This window comes from Hemitrygon akajei, chromosome 1 (genome assembly GCF_048418815.1).
Source record: "Hemitrygon akajei chromosome 1, sHemAka1.3, whole genome shotgun sequence".
Classification (NCBI taxonomy): domain Eukaryota; kingdom Metazoa; phylum Chordata; class Chondrichthyes; order Myliobatiformes; family Dasyatidae; genus Hemitrygon; species Hemitrygon akajei.
Genome location: NC_133124.1, coordinates 100,657,991 through 100,672,857, shown reverse-complemented (window position 1 = coordinate 100,672,857; position 14,867 = coordinate 100,657,991). Strand labels below are relative to the sequence as shown.

General features: G+C 43.4%; 1 protein-coding gene across 3 annotated transcripts in view; it reads right to left on the bottom strand.

Moving 5' to 3' along the window:
* The window catches only part of LOC140729096 (CMP-N-acetylneuraminate-beta-galactosamide-alpha-2,3-sialyltransferase 1-like), a 63,068-nt gene extending 48,451 nt beyond the window's left edge, over nucleotides 1-14,617 (bottom strand). Inside the window, exon 1 of one of the 3 annotated variants that reach the window (XM_073048483.1) lies at nucleotides 14,524-14,617. The gene's annotated coding sequence lies outside the window, so the exon portion shown is untranslated. Of the gene's footprint in view, nucleotides 1-13,902; nucleotides 14,422-14,523 lie in introns of those variants that run through there. The other 2 variants (XM_073048493.1, XM_073048473.1) reach the window with 2 other exon arrangements.
* Nucleotides 14,618-14,867: the final 250 nt, after the last annotated feature.

The following is a 14,867-nucleotide window of genomic DNA, read 5'->3' as shown; positions in this document are numbered from 1 at the left end:
GTTGGAGGAACAACACCTTATATACCATCTGGGTAGCCTCCAACCTGATGGCATGAACATTGACTTCTCTAACTTCCGTTAATGCCCCTCCTCCCCTTCTTACCCCATCCCTGCCATATTTAGTTGTTTGTTTTTTTTTTCTCTCTCTGCCCATCACCCTGTTCTCCATCTCCCTTTGGTGCTTCCCCTCCCCCTCCCCCTTTCTTTCTCCCGAGGCCTCCTGTCCCATGATCCTTTCCCTTCTCCAGCTCCATCACTTTCACCAATCACCTTTCCAGCTCTTAGCTTCATCCCACCCCCTCTGGTCTTCTCCTATCATTTCACAGTTTCCCCCTCCCCCCACTACTTTCAATTCTCTTAGTATTTCTCCTTTCAGTTAGTCCTGACGAAGGGTCTCGGCCCGAAACGTCGACAGTGCTTCTCCTATAGATGCTGCCTGGCCTGCAGTGTTCCACCAGCGTTTTGTGTGTGTTGCAGAATATTTCTGTTTTTCTTTGTGAATACTGCTTATATGACGCTATGCGCTGTCATGCTGCCACAAATACGTTGTTCATTGCACCTGCGCAGACATGAGAAAAAGCTCAACTTTGACTGACTTTGAAGATTGATGACTTGTGCAGTAGTTCAGAGTGCAGCAACGGTACAGAACTATTTGGGGAGGTGTGGTACAGGATGCTTGGGTCAAAGACTGTTCCATGTAACTGATAAAAAGAAAGGTGTAATCTACACTTCTGATTTGATGAACTAGGAGCAATTAAGAGAGAAGTTGTTGAGGTAAGAAGACAAGCGAGCCAAATGAGAGCAGTAATTGACAGGAAGAGGTTGGGACTTTGTTCTAGGGAGAGACTAGAAACCTTCCTGATAAGAAATGGAGGCCTATAAAGATTTGATGTCCATGATGTAGTTGGAGCCAGGGAGAAGGAAGTTATTAAAATGTTGATGGGCATGAGAGGTTTACTGATATGTTATGAATATAGACAGGAAGGGCTAGACAAGATAGATAGACAGATACTTTATTGATCTCAAAGGAAATTACTGTGTCTCAGTAGCATCACATGAACAATTATACAAATATTAGAAGTAAAAAAGAATAAAAAATAAGTTAGCTCAGACAGTCTAACAGGAGGGAGTCATCACTTCCCCGGCTATAGGTTGACTCATTATAGAGCCTAATGGCCAAAGGTAAATCTTTTTGGTAAATTGCTGAATTAGTTTATTGTTGCAACTTGTGCCAAGGTACAGTGAAAATCAGGTATTGCATCATGTTCAAACTGATCAATTCTGTGCGAAGGTGCACTGAGGTGGTAAAAAGTAGAACATTCACCGTGCAGAAAGTGTTACAGTTACAGTGAAGGTGCAAAACAGTTAAACAGTAAGTTGTAATGTCATCACAAGGTAGAATGTGAGGTCATGAGTCCATCTTATCATACATTTAATAAAAGAATAACTGCAATACAGTATAATTTTAAAGTCAATGGTCTTACTGTCCACCTGTGCTGTACTTTTTCAGTAACTGTAACACCATATTCCGCACAATATTCTAATATTGCTTTACCCTTGTACTATGCTTCCGTACTGATGTAATGAACTGATCTGTATGGAAACCAAGATTTTTACTGTGCCTCAGTACATGTGGCAATAATAAACCTATTTACTAATTTACTTTTATTTTTACACAGTGGGCCATCTTTCTCTATTCTTCCACAAAGCATCCTGACCAGGATCCATTGTGATACCTTGGACTTTGTTTTGTTGTCTACCTCATTCTTCCAACTCCAATGTATCAAGCTTAGCTTGTCCAACCTTCCTTCTTAAGACAAATCATGCTACTGGAAGAAACCTTTCTTCCCGAAGAAGATGGCACAGAGAACAATGCAACGTCTGCCAGATGGTACAATAAACTACTTCTTTGATTTATGTCTTCTTTTTCTCTCAATTGTGATTCTACTGCTGTTGGAGCCTGTGATCTATATTTTGTTGTTGTGTTTTTGGGCTGATTGAATGAGATGGCACTTTGCTGTCTCCAACAGTGTTTCATGAGGTTTCAAGCAAAGCGTGAGGCCTCAAGGCCAGGAAGTCCGGAGATGGGATATGGGCCCATGAATGACTCCATTTCTCACTGATCTCACCAAAGAAAGCATCGAGGAAGATTGAAATCATTGAGCCGAGAGCAGAAGACAAGCAGCTCTTAAGCACTATCTACCAGCTTCTTGCTCGCTGCTGCCAGAATAACGTGTCTGCGTATGATGGACTCTCTTTCCCTTTCATCCACTGCTCCCAGAGCAGGTTCCCTGTGGTTGAATGGTCTATCTCTCTGCCTCTCAGTCGATGCTGCCGGGGAATTGTGCCGGAGTCCTGGGCTTTGGTCAAAGTTTAATCAATGTGCTTTGCCGACTGGACTCTGTAATCACTTCTCTGTAGTTCAAGATGTGTTTCTGGTTTCTGGTCTCTCCTTTTTTTGTTGCTTTTTAGGGCAATTTTGATCAGGACCACCTGCCGATAACAAACGACAGCACCAGGCTGAACTGAATATGCCAGGACTCTTCTGATTTTGTCTTTTATATTCTGTGCTTTTTGATCTTTTTTTTTGCTATTTGGGCAATTGGTATTGTTTTTGTTTGTGAGTTGGAGGAGTTTGATATTTTCCATGATAATCTTTGTTTTGTGGCTACCCTGTGCAAAGATGAATCTCGGGGCTGTGTTCTGCATATGTACTTCGCTAATAAATGTACTTTGACTCTTTGAATCTTTTACAATGTTCTAAAACAATATATAAATCATTTCAAGTTCTGGTTAGATACCATTATATTCAGTCCTAGCCAAAGCATTTCAGAGAAATACAAATACTGATTCACCAGAATAAAATCACAAAAAAGCTTAATTTTAAGATCACGTTAATTCATTTGAGTTATTTAATTTGAAGGCATGAAATTAATATGTACATAGCAAGTAAAATATTAATTGATAAATCACTCAAGGGGAAAGCAAGTTAAACATAAAATTACAAACGTATAACAAGACTATTAAAAAAGATGACATCAAATATATTTATCACAAAAAAGAAAGCCAGAACTCCAAGTGCCTGGCCTTACTAAAAACTACTTCTACTGGGCATTGGAATGAACTGAACAAAAGACTGTCATGCTGGTTTACTGGAAATTTGTTATGTCTCATCTCATTTGCATTAGGAGTTCCTTCTCAAAACGCCAAAGAAATTCATAAGAATTCTCACTGGCAAAGGTTAAACTGGAGAAAATAAAAAGAAAACTGCAGATCTGAAATAATAACTAAGTGTTGGGCAGGAAGGTCAGCATGGATCTTGTGGACTGAAGGGCCTGTTCTCTGTTACACTGCTCCATGATTATGACTCAGCAGCACAGCTAGCGATTACGGAAACAGAGTTACTGTTTCAGGTCAAAGACCCTTCTTCAGAGAATGCAAATCACAGTCCTTCACTCTGAATGGAAAGGTTTCCCCTCGTGTTCCCTTTAAACATTTCACTTTCACCCTTAACCCATGACCTCCAGTTATAGTCTCACCAGACCTCAGTGAAAAAAGCCTGCTTGTAGTTACCTATCTACATCTCTCAAAACTTTGTATACCTCTATCAATCTTCTACATTTAGGTTCCTTCAATCTTCTACGTTTTAGGGAATTAAATATTAACCTATTCAACCTTTCCATATAAGTCAGATCCTCAAGTCATGGTAGCATTCTTGTAAATTCTGTCTGCTTCTTTCAATTTATTTACACCTTTCTTGGAGGTAGGTGACCAAAATTGCACACAATACTCCAAATTAGGCCTCACCAGATTCTTCTGTGATTTCAACTTTGGATCCCAACTTTTGTACTCAACACATTTATTTACGACGACCAATGTGCCAAAAGCTTTCCTTATGACTCTATCTACACGTGAATTACAGATTTACAAACAATTACAAGGAATTATGGATCAATATTCCCACCCAGGTCCCTCTGTCAGAGCCACTCTCTGGCTTCTCCCACAAAGCTTCTACCTCAACTTGAATGCCAAGCGACTGAACCTTCTTGACCCATCTCCCATGCAGGACCTTTTGAAGACCTTGCCAAAATCCCTATAGACAACATCCACTGCCTTCCCTTCACCAACTTTCCTGGTAACTTCCTCGAGAAAATCTACGTGATTGGTTAGACACGACTTACCATGCATAAAACAATTTCTAATCAGTCCCTGTCAATCCAAAGACTTATATATTTGGTCCCTAAGAATACTTTCCAATAGCTTTTCCACTGCTGATGTCAAGCTGACCGGCCTATAATTTCCTGTCTTATTCTTAGAACCATTCTTAAAAAAACGGAATAACATGATTTATATACAGGTGTTCCCCCCTTTACAAAGGTAGAGTGTTCCTATGAAACCTTTTTTAAACCAAAATGACGTAAAGCGAAGAACCATTAATTTATATGGGAAAAATTTTCGTAAGAGCGAAAATCCTCTTTGTAATGCGAAAACAGGTCACTAATGTAGGTCTTTTGTAAAAGCAAAGTGGCGTAAAGCAAACATTTGTAAAGAGGGGGACACCTGTACTTCTGAGTAAGCACCTGCAATTTTTACATTCACCGTCCAGAGGGTCCAAGGGAACACCTCGTCAGGCCCTAGGGATTTATCCACCCTAATTTACCTGAAAACACACAACGCCTCCACTTCTGTAATATGTATACAGTCCATGACCTCACTGCTGCATTGCCTCACTTCTATAAACTCTGTGTCCATCGCCTAATTCAATACTGATTGAAAAAAATCAATACAAGTCTCCTCCATTTCTTTTTTCTGCTTCTCTGCTGAGGCAAACTCCTGCCTTCTTTTAAACTTCCTGATTTCTTTCTGAAGTGTTCTCTTGCATTTCTTATTCTCCATAAGCACCTCATGTGTTCCTACCTGCCTGTACCTGACATGCACACCCTTCTTTTTCTTAACCAGAGCCTCAGTATCACACAAAAATCAATGTTCCCTAAACCTGTCATCCTTAGCTTTTATTCTGACAGGAACATAGAAACCCTGTACTCTCTACATTTCACTTTTGAAGGCCTCCGATTTACCAAGCACACCTTTGCCACAAAACAACCTTTCCCAATCCACACTTGTCATATCTTTTCTGATATCATCAAAATTGGCCTTTCTCTAAATAAGAATCTCAACCCTGAAACTGTTGCATTGCCATAACTAAATGCAAAGTGTTCCCCTACACCATGTTCTGTCACCTGCCCTGACTCATTTCCTAATAGATCTAGAATCACACTCTCTCTCCAGTTGGGGCTTCGATGCACTGATTAATGAAACCTTCATCACACACTTGACAAACTCTTCCCCATCTGGTCCTTTTACATTATGGGAGTCCTAGTCAATAAATGGAAAGTTAAAGTCACCTACTATCACAACCTTATGTTTCTTGCAATAGTCTGCCGTCTCTCTACAAATGTTCCCCTCTAAATCCCAGAAACTGTTGGGTAGTCTATAACATAATCTCATTAACCTTTTCTGCTTCATCAGCTCTACCTATAAAGCCTCACTTGATGAGCTCTCCAGTCTGTCCTGTCTGAACACTGCTGTGATGTGTTCCCTGACTAGTAATTCCACTCCTCCCGCTTTAATTCCTCTAACTCTGTCGTCATCTAAAACAACTGAACTCTGAAACACTGAGCTGTCAGTCCTGCCCCTCCTGCAACCAATTCTCACTAATGACTATGATTCACAATTCCACATGCTGAACTATGCCCTAAGATCAACAACCATTCCTACAATACCCCTTGCATTGAAATGTTCACGGCTCAGAATATTAGTCCCACCATTCTCAACCTTTTGATTCCTGACTTTGTAGGTAGGCTTAACGACATCTTTCTCCACAACACTCCACTATCTGTTCCGTCGTTCTGGTTCGGATCTCTCCACAACTCTAGTTTAAACCCCCACTCCCCGTGCAGCACTAGAAAATCTTCCTGCTAGGATATTAGTCCCCCTCCAGTTCAGGTGCAAACGGTACCTTCTATGCAGGTCCCACCTTCTCAAGAGAGCCCAATAATCCAAACATCTGAAGCCCTCCCTCCTGCACCATCTCCTTAGTCATGTGTTAAACTATTTCTGGTCTTAATAAAGCCAAACTTGGTGTGGGTTTACATAGGAACATTTTATTACTGAACTGCTGCTCAACCCAGTGCACATGCCACCAGTTCACCATCGTAACTTTCGGTCCGGGTGCACCTCTAAGGACTGAAATTCTTTATTATGCATGCATGAAAACACATCACTTTCCGAGGTAGAGAGCCCAATGGTCCAAAACGCTGAAGCCCTCCCTCCTGCACCATCTCCTTAGCCGCATGTTAAACTACATGATCGTCCTACTCCTGGCCTAGTGAGGAGTAGGACGATCATGTCCTGGGTAGCAATCCTGACATCACAACCCTGGAGGTCCTGTCCTTCGTGTTAGCATCGAACAACCTGAACTCACTTTGCAGGACCTTTTATATACTTTTATATAATGCTTTATTCTTTATAACTGTTGCACAGTTGCTTTTTGCTGCATGTAGCACCAACACACCACAGCAAATTTCTAATACGTGTAAATGTGTATGGTGAGTAAGGTTGATCCTTAATGCTTGAAAGCTCGCCAGCACCTCTACTTCCTCAAGAAGCTAAAAAAACTTGACATGTTCGCTTTGACCCTCACCCATTTTCATTGATGCACCATCAATCCAGATGCCTCATGGCTTGGTACAGCAACTGCTCTGCCCATGACCTCAAGAAACAGCAGAGAGTTGTGTATATAGCTCAACACATCATAGAAACCAAACTCCCCTCCATGACGAGGGGTCTCGGCCCGAAATGTCGACAGTGCTTCTCCTATAGATGCTGCCTGGCCTGCTGTGTTCCACCAGCATTTTGTGTGTGTTGTTGTTCCCCTCCATGACTCTCGAGTGTGCTTCTCAGTGCATCAGTGAAGCAGCCAATACTATCAAAGATCCCAGTCATCCTCTCTTCTGCCATACCCTGTCTAACCCCTCATGTAGAAAATACAAAAGCCTGAAAGCATACAGCACCAGGTTCAAGGACAGCTTCTATCCTACTGTTGTAAGACTGCTTAGCGTTTCCCTAGGTATGATAAAATAGACTCTTGACATACAGTCTACCCCGTTGTGACCTTGCACCTTACCGGGTATGTGCACTGCACTTTCTCTATAACACTTTAGTCTGCACTGTTCCTGTTTAGCCTTATACAATCTCAATGTGCCATTGCATAAATTGATCAGTATGGACGGTATGCAATTCTAGAATCTTGGCACATGTGACAACACTAATAAACAAAATTGTACATGTAAAACTGAATATTTATTCAGTTATTATGTGAGTTTGCTGTGATGCAAATTGGCTCCATTGTACTGTACATTTTACAACGACTGGATTGATTGCTGAAACCCTTGGGAAAATCATGAGGCTACGGATCTAAAACAAGGCCTCAAGTGCCACCTTTAAGTTTTAAGTCTAACTGCACCAACCCTTTAACACCAATGTCTGGACATATATTAGCCATAGATTTGAGGATCTATTCTTATAGAACACTGCAGCATTGTACAGGCCTTTCAGCTCATGATGTTATGCCAACATTATAAACTACCCTATGATCAATTTAACCATTTACGCCTACTAGCCCTTTATTTTTCTATCGTCTAAGTGTTTTTTAAATACCACTAATGTATCTGCCTCTACCACCACCCCTAGCGGGATGTTCCCAACATGCTACGTGTAAAAAATTTCATCCGCCATCCACCCTTTCACTTTCCTCCTATCACCTTAAAATTATCCCCCCTTCTATTAGCCACTTCCGTCCTTGGGAAAAGGTCTCTGGCTGTCCATTCGATCTAGGCTGCCTTTTCAGCATTTTCCATTTTGCATTTAGATTTTCAGCATCTGAGATCTTTTGATTTTCACTTCTGCATTTACACATCCTGTTGCCGTCATTGCAGAACTGTGCCATGAAGAAAAATTATATATTATGTATTCATTAGGCCATGAAGAAAAATTATATATTATGTATTCATTAGACCAAAGCCAATATCGGTGTGCTTAGCCCTCTGCTCTACTCTCTTCATGCATGTGACTGCGAGGATAGGTACAATGCTATATTTTAGTTTGCTGATGATAACACTATTCTTGATCAAATCAAGGGTGGTGATGTTTCAGTATGTTGGCGAGAGATTGAAAAACTGATTGATCAGTTCCACAGCAACAACCTCCCAGTCAACGTCAGCAAAACCAAAGAGCTGATTGTTGACTACAGGAGAAGGAAACCAGATGCTCACAATTCAATCCGCAACATGGGATCAGAGTTGGAAGGGGTCAGTAACTTTAAATTCCTTGGTGCTAGCACATCATGGAATTTTTCTGGGAACATTGCAAACACCATTACAAAGAAGCAACACCAGCACCACTACTTTCTTAGATGTTTGCACAGATCTAAAACTTTGACAAACTTCTATAGATGCACAGCAGAGAGTATCCTGACAAGTTGTATCACAGCTTGTTATGGAAACACCAATTCCCAGGAACAGAAAGGCTCAGTACATCACAGTCAAAGCCCTACCTGTTACTGAGCACATCTACAAGGAGCACTACCACAAGAAACCGGCATGCATCATCAAGAACCCCCACCATCCAGGCAATGCTCTCTTCCCACTGCTGCCATCACGAAGCAGGTATAGGAATCATAGGTCCCACACCACTGAGTTCAGGAACAGTTATTACCCTTCAACCATCAGGCTCCTGAACCAGCGTGGATAGCTTCATTCACCACAACTCTGAACTGATTCAACAACCTATGGAATCACTTTCAGGTACTCCACAACTCATGTCGTTGGCATTATTTATTTACTTATTTGAACAATTTCTCTTCTTTTGCACGTTGGTCAGTCTTTGTGTGAAGTTTTTCTATTGTATTTCTTTGTTCTACTGTGAATGCTAGCAATAAGCTGAATCTCAGGGTAGTATATAGTGACATATACTTACTATACTTTGATAGTAAATTTACCCTGAATTTGAACGTCATCAACAACTGCCTACAAAGGGCCCTATGGAAATAATTTTTTTGCAAACTTGCTCTTTTATTTTTTGACTGATTCAGCATTCAGCAGATCTTCCCAGTTAAAGAGTGTTGTTTTAGTTCACTCTGAACACATAATTAATTGGAGGTGGCAGTTTTCAGAATGAATGTTAATCCAATCTCACCACAGATAGCTTGAATTTATGTACACCATTCCACGGCACGTCTCTACAAAGAACAGGGGAGTTCTCTCGTTCTGAGCAACCTTTATCTTTGGACCCACATGTAAAACACAGCGTGCATTCAGTCATTATTCTGACAACTTCTTGAATTTGTCGCCGTCGTCGTCGCTAGGTTGCATCTGGAATTTCCAGTTGGCGGACGATTTCCCTCCGTGCTGCTCTGTCCCGACACTTGTCGTTAACGTTGTTGTTTTGATCCTTTATTAAGACTGACATATTAAGAAATCATGTACTTGGCAGGTCACAGCAGCGGTTTGCCTTTGCCTTCTGCCGGATGAGTTTAAAGAGATCACCAACTCTCTTCTTGGTAGATCATCTGCTTGCAAAGCAACCATTGTCCTCTAAGGTCGTAGCTCTGCCGCCTTCCCCACCAGTCTCCTGCTGGGTCCGCCATTGGCCATTGGTCGTAACCCCGAGCAAGGGACCCTTACCAGGTGCTACCAGCCGGGTCAGCTGGACCTGGGGTGTTTTGCTGTGTCATGCTCCGGACCGGGTGTTGCGGCAGCCGGCGACTGTGGCGAGGACACCGGGGATGGAGCAGCAGGGCCTGGGCTCGAAGTGGCAGCGCCAGTGGCTGCTGATCCCGGGCACGGAGGCGAAGGGCTGCGAGCAGACGTCGCAGGCGAAGGTGAGCTCCTGGGAAAAAATAACAGGAAACACATTTTCGTCCTTAAGATCTTGTCCAACCCTCCTTTGGAAGAGACGCATTCTCACAGTTCCTGCTGTGTTTCTCCCACCTCCGCCTCCTCCGTCTGCCGCTGCTGCTGCTATCCCGCCACCGTCTTGAATCTTGAATTTGTAGCGATTAAAACTGGCTGTTTTGTTCTGTGCGTTTTACAAGACTGGATTAGCTCTCAAAACATTTTGAGAAGTCCCAATGTTACAAGGAAACATTTTATAAATGCAATCCACCTTTTTACAAGTATTTTATCACTGGGTCTACCAGACATCCCACATCTCCCAGAAGTTCTGGGAGTCTCCTGCATATTGATAGCAGCTCCCTGATGCCTGCAAATTATATACAATATCCCGGAAATCGATTTTTTTGAGGGGGAGAGGGTGAGGAAGAGCGAGAGCGAGAGCAAGAGAGAGCATCCTGATTGGTCTCTTATTGTGCTAAGTAGTCCTATCAGTTTTCTCTGTGGGCGGGTTTTACAGTCGACCTCAAAAGTAATGACAGTGTTGCTCACTACACTGTTTGCAACAGTAACTTTTCTATTGCCCATAGTGGGTTAAATGACTGTAAAAGACATGCTGAGGTGAGTTTAACAAGTGTCATTCGTTCATTACCGTAGCTAATGTTATTTAAATTAGCTGGCTAGCTGCTAAGGAGCTTCTTCTTCTTCGGTTGTCCATCGGAATCCGATGACAACGTCCACTCCTTTAACGGTGAGATTTTTGATGACTATACAGTCCTATCCTGGACCCACAAGCTCTATTGCAGGTGGGACATGAATATGTGGTAGTGGTGGTGGTGGTAGTGATGGCAACCATGGCTGCATTTCTCCTGGCTCTCTTCTGCTGTCTTCTGGTTGTTCTTTCCATCTCCAGAATAGGAACCCCATCCCTACACAGCTGTCGCCAAGTGTTACGGTCAGCAGCAACGTCCTCCAGGTCCTCAGGTCTGATCTTGCACTTCCTTAAAGCATTCTTCATCTGATCCTTATTGCACTTCTTCAGCCCTCCAGCTGAACGTCGACCATGATGTAGCTGGCCATATAACACTCTGTGGGGTAGCCGACATGGGGGCATCCTTATCACATGCCCCAGTCACTGCAGCTGACGCTGGGTGATCAGGGCCTCAATACTTCTGCAGTTGGTCTTTACAAGTATTTCAGTGTGAGGCACCCGCTCACGCTAAGTAATTCCTAGGATGCGCAGAAGGCAGCTTATGTGGAAACGCTCCAAGGACTTGATGTGATGGTTGTAGGTTACCCAAGCTTCACAGCCATAAAGGAGGGTGGTGACACAGACCGCTTGGTATACAGAGACCTTTGTTGAGGGACGAAGGCTCCCGTTCTGAAAGACTCTACGCCGAGGTCTCCCAAAGGCAGCTGGTGCCTGTTTAATGTGGCTCTAGATGTCATTGTCAATGCCGCTATCCTCAGAGAGAATGCTCCCCAGATATTTGAAAGATGGCACTGCTGACATCTTTTCATCACCAACAGTGAAGGCAGGTAGGGTGGGTGGGACACTGGTACTCCACTGGCAAACCACTTCTGTCTTGGTGGTATTGACGGTCAGCCCCATCCTGCTGTACGCTCTCACCGCCACAGCCAGGACAGTCTGAAGATCCTCCGGAGTATGGGCCACAAGAGCGCAGTCATCTGCATACTGCAGCTCCAGGACCCGCTCTCTATGGAGTTTGGTGGTTGCGTGGAGCCTCCTGATGTTAAAGAGGTTGCCATCTAATCTGACATTCACTGCCACACCACTGCTGTCTTCAATCTCGTTGTGGAGAAGCTTGGTAACACACAAGAGGAAGATGTTAAAGAGCACTGGTGCAAGCACACACCCCCACCTCACCCCTGTGCGTACAAGGGAGGGCTCGGACTCTTGTCCTCTTATGGTCACCCGAACAGTCATCCCATCGTGGAACTGGCGGAGGATGTTAACAAATTTATTGGGACAGCCAAACCTGAGGATAACATCCCATAAGAACTCTCTTTGCACAGTGTCGAATGCTTTGGAGAGGTCAACAAAGGCCATAAACAGGTCTCCCAGCACTTTTCCTGAAGCTGCCGGGCTGTGAAGATCATGTCGATCGTGCTCCTGTTCTTCCTAAATCCGCACTGCGATTCGGGCAGCATTGACTCGATGATGTTGCTGATGAGCCTCTGAAGCATCACCTTAGCCAGGACCTTTCCAGCAACAGAAAGGAGTGATATGCCCCTACTATTGCCGCAGATAGCCTTGTCACCCTTGTTCTTATAAATTACAACGATGTTTGCATTTCTCCATTGCTGTGGGATGTTCTCATCAGTCCAGGCCTTGGTGATGTACTGGTAGAGGGTGCGCAATAGGCGGGCCTTAACAAACCAAGGACTGGCAGCCTCCTGCAGTCAAGATGTGGGACCGGTTATCCTGGGTTCACATTGCCACCGGGATTTACCTCATCATGGTGAAGATAGTGCCACTGGGGATGGCACACACCCTGTGGCACTTTAATATCTTCCTTGCGCAGGTCTCCACCTCTGACCACAGTGAACAATATCAGGCTAAGGAGCTACTCCATTGATGTCCTACATGATGAGGCCAAACTCCCTGTAGACTTGTTTAAAGTTGTAATAGAATAAAATAAACTTCATGATAATATAACATAAGTACATATTTTAATGTCACATTTTCTGCATATTCCCAGCTTGGTTTACAGATTAGACAAAATATAATACTAAACAAAGTATTACATACACCCTTGGAGGTCGACGGGGGTGGGGGGGGGGAGGGGGGAGGGGGAGGATAGGGAGTTGTGGGGGGGTGGGGCGGTGGTACTACCTCCCTGAAATGAGTTTTTGCAGGGTGGGATATCTGATCTACTACAGGAATCGAGGCAGATTCAAAATGTGACCTTAAGTGCCGTTCTTTTCATATATGTTAAGGTTTGTTCAAATGATTACATTATGACAGCAATACACTATTATCCGATATTCAACACTTCATAAAACACACCATTTACAGGTTTAAGTTAAAATATCGTTATCACTGTCCGCAACACATTCGAGTACCGTTGCGGGAAATCGCACCCTGAAGTTTAACAAATTTCACGGCACACGTCGGTGATGTTAAACCTGATTCTGATTCTTTTAAGTTCTAAATGGAACCGCAACAGCCCCTCAACATTAATGTGCGGACATGGATTAGCAATGGATTTGGGGATCCATTCTTGTGACATTTTTAAAATGCCATCGAGGATGCTTGTGGAAAATTCTAGCATGACACGACAAGGAGCGTGAACAATCTGCTACTTCTTCACCAGCCTTGAAGATAGGGGAGGGAGTTTTCATGGTGGTGGAGTGCGGGGCGGGGTTGCTAAAGAGTTTGCAACGACTTAATACCAAGAATAGTCGCTTTTTCTGTATTAATCTGAGTCTCACTGGTTACATTGAATAGATATAGGACCTTGATTTTTCAGACAGTTCTCCAACGTGCCCATATAAAAAAGATCTTTAATGAGATCATTAAATGTGAGGAAACTTAATTTCCTGGGCGATTACATCAGAAAGGGAGAAATAAAATGCGAGGCCGTATGCCGGGCAAACGCGGGGGAGAAAATATATGGACACTGTGAAAGAACTAACAGATCTAGATGTGCGCGGTATCATTGACGCTGAGGGATCGTTCGAGGTGAAGAGCCGTTATCGCCCAAGGCGATACGCGCAAGGCACATGAAGAACAAGAAGACTCAATCGTGATCACCGACCCTTCTTCCTCCAAAAGTTTACAATTTCAATCTCCATTTAAACTGTCAGGCGCCTCGTTTAATTCGTTTCAACTAAATCGTTTCGCATGCAACACGATTCAATGTTATCGAAGCGAATGGTTTGGGGGAAGTTAACAGTTAATTCTTGTGATACAAAGTGCTGGACTTACCCGACAATGTGAATTTTCAGTCCTTAACCAGTCTGCACTTTGAGATAAAGGCCAGGAAGTTAATACAAGTTAAACTTTGCAGCAAAAACTTCTGAACGGTTTTGTTCACTCAGCGACATCGTTTCTCATCATTGAAATTAGTTCTTCCAGCATTTTGTGTGTATTGCTCGGGATTTCCAGCATCTCCAGAATTTAGTATCTCTGGTTCTCCCGTCACTCTCTTAAGAAATTGAATCGCCTGAAACGAAAGGCGGAATTTAAGGCAGGCTCCACCTAGCTGCCAACAAAGCTGTACGATCTATATAAGAAGATCAAATTTTTCGAAGCCCCGCCGGTTCGCGAGCGAGTTGGGCGATGCGGCACTAATCCTTCCTTGACCACACATGAGACGATGGAGTCATGGAAAGTTTAACAAGCACGAGACTATCTGCAGAGGCTGGAAATCCAAAGTAACATACACAAAATGCCGGAGGAACTCATCCGGCGGGACAGCATCTATGGACAGGAGTAAGCAGGCGGCACTTCGGGGAGGTGTCGACTGTTTACTCTTTCCCATGGAAGTCTAAAGTGATCTTTGCGCAATGAAGTGCGCGAGAGTTCGTCGCTGTCAATTAAAGGTACCTGGAAGAATTGGAATGTGGTGGGATTCATGTAGAATTAGCGGAGCCAGTAGTGATCAGATTCACCGTTGTCTCTTCAGTATTATTCTCTGTCCACTGCCTCCTACAGGAGACCAGAAGGCAGGCGGGGGATTTGGAAGTTGAATGTCGATCTGTTGACCCCAGAGATCATGGAGAACTAGGGAGGGATTACGGAGATTGAAGAACCGTGAAATCCCTCTTTGATTCTCCTATGCAATGGTGGGAAGTGGCCAAGGAGTTTTTTTTTGTCCACAAAAGGGTCAGAAGCAAGGCAGAATCGGAGGGAATTGTGTCAACTCCAGACAGACTTGCAGCAACTTTTCC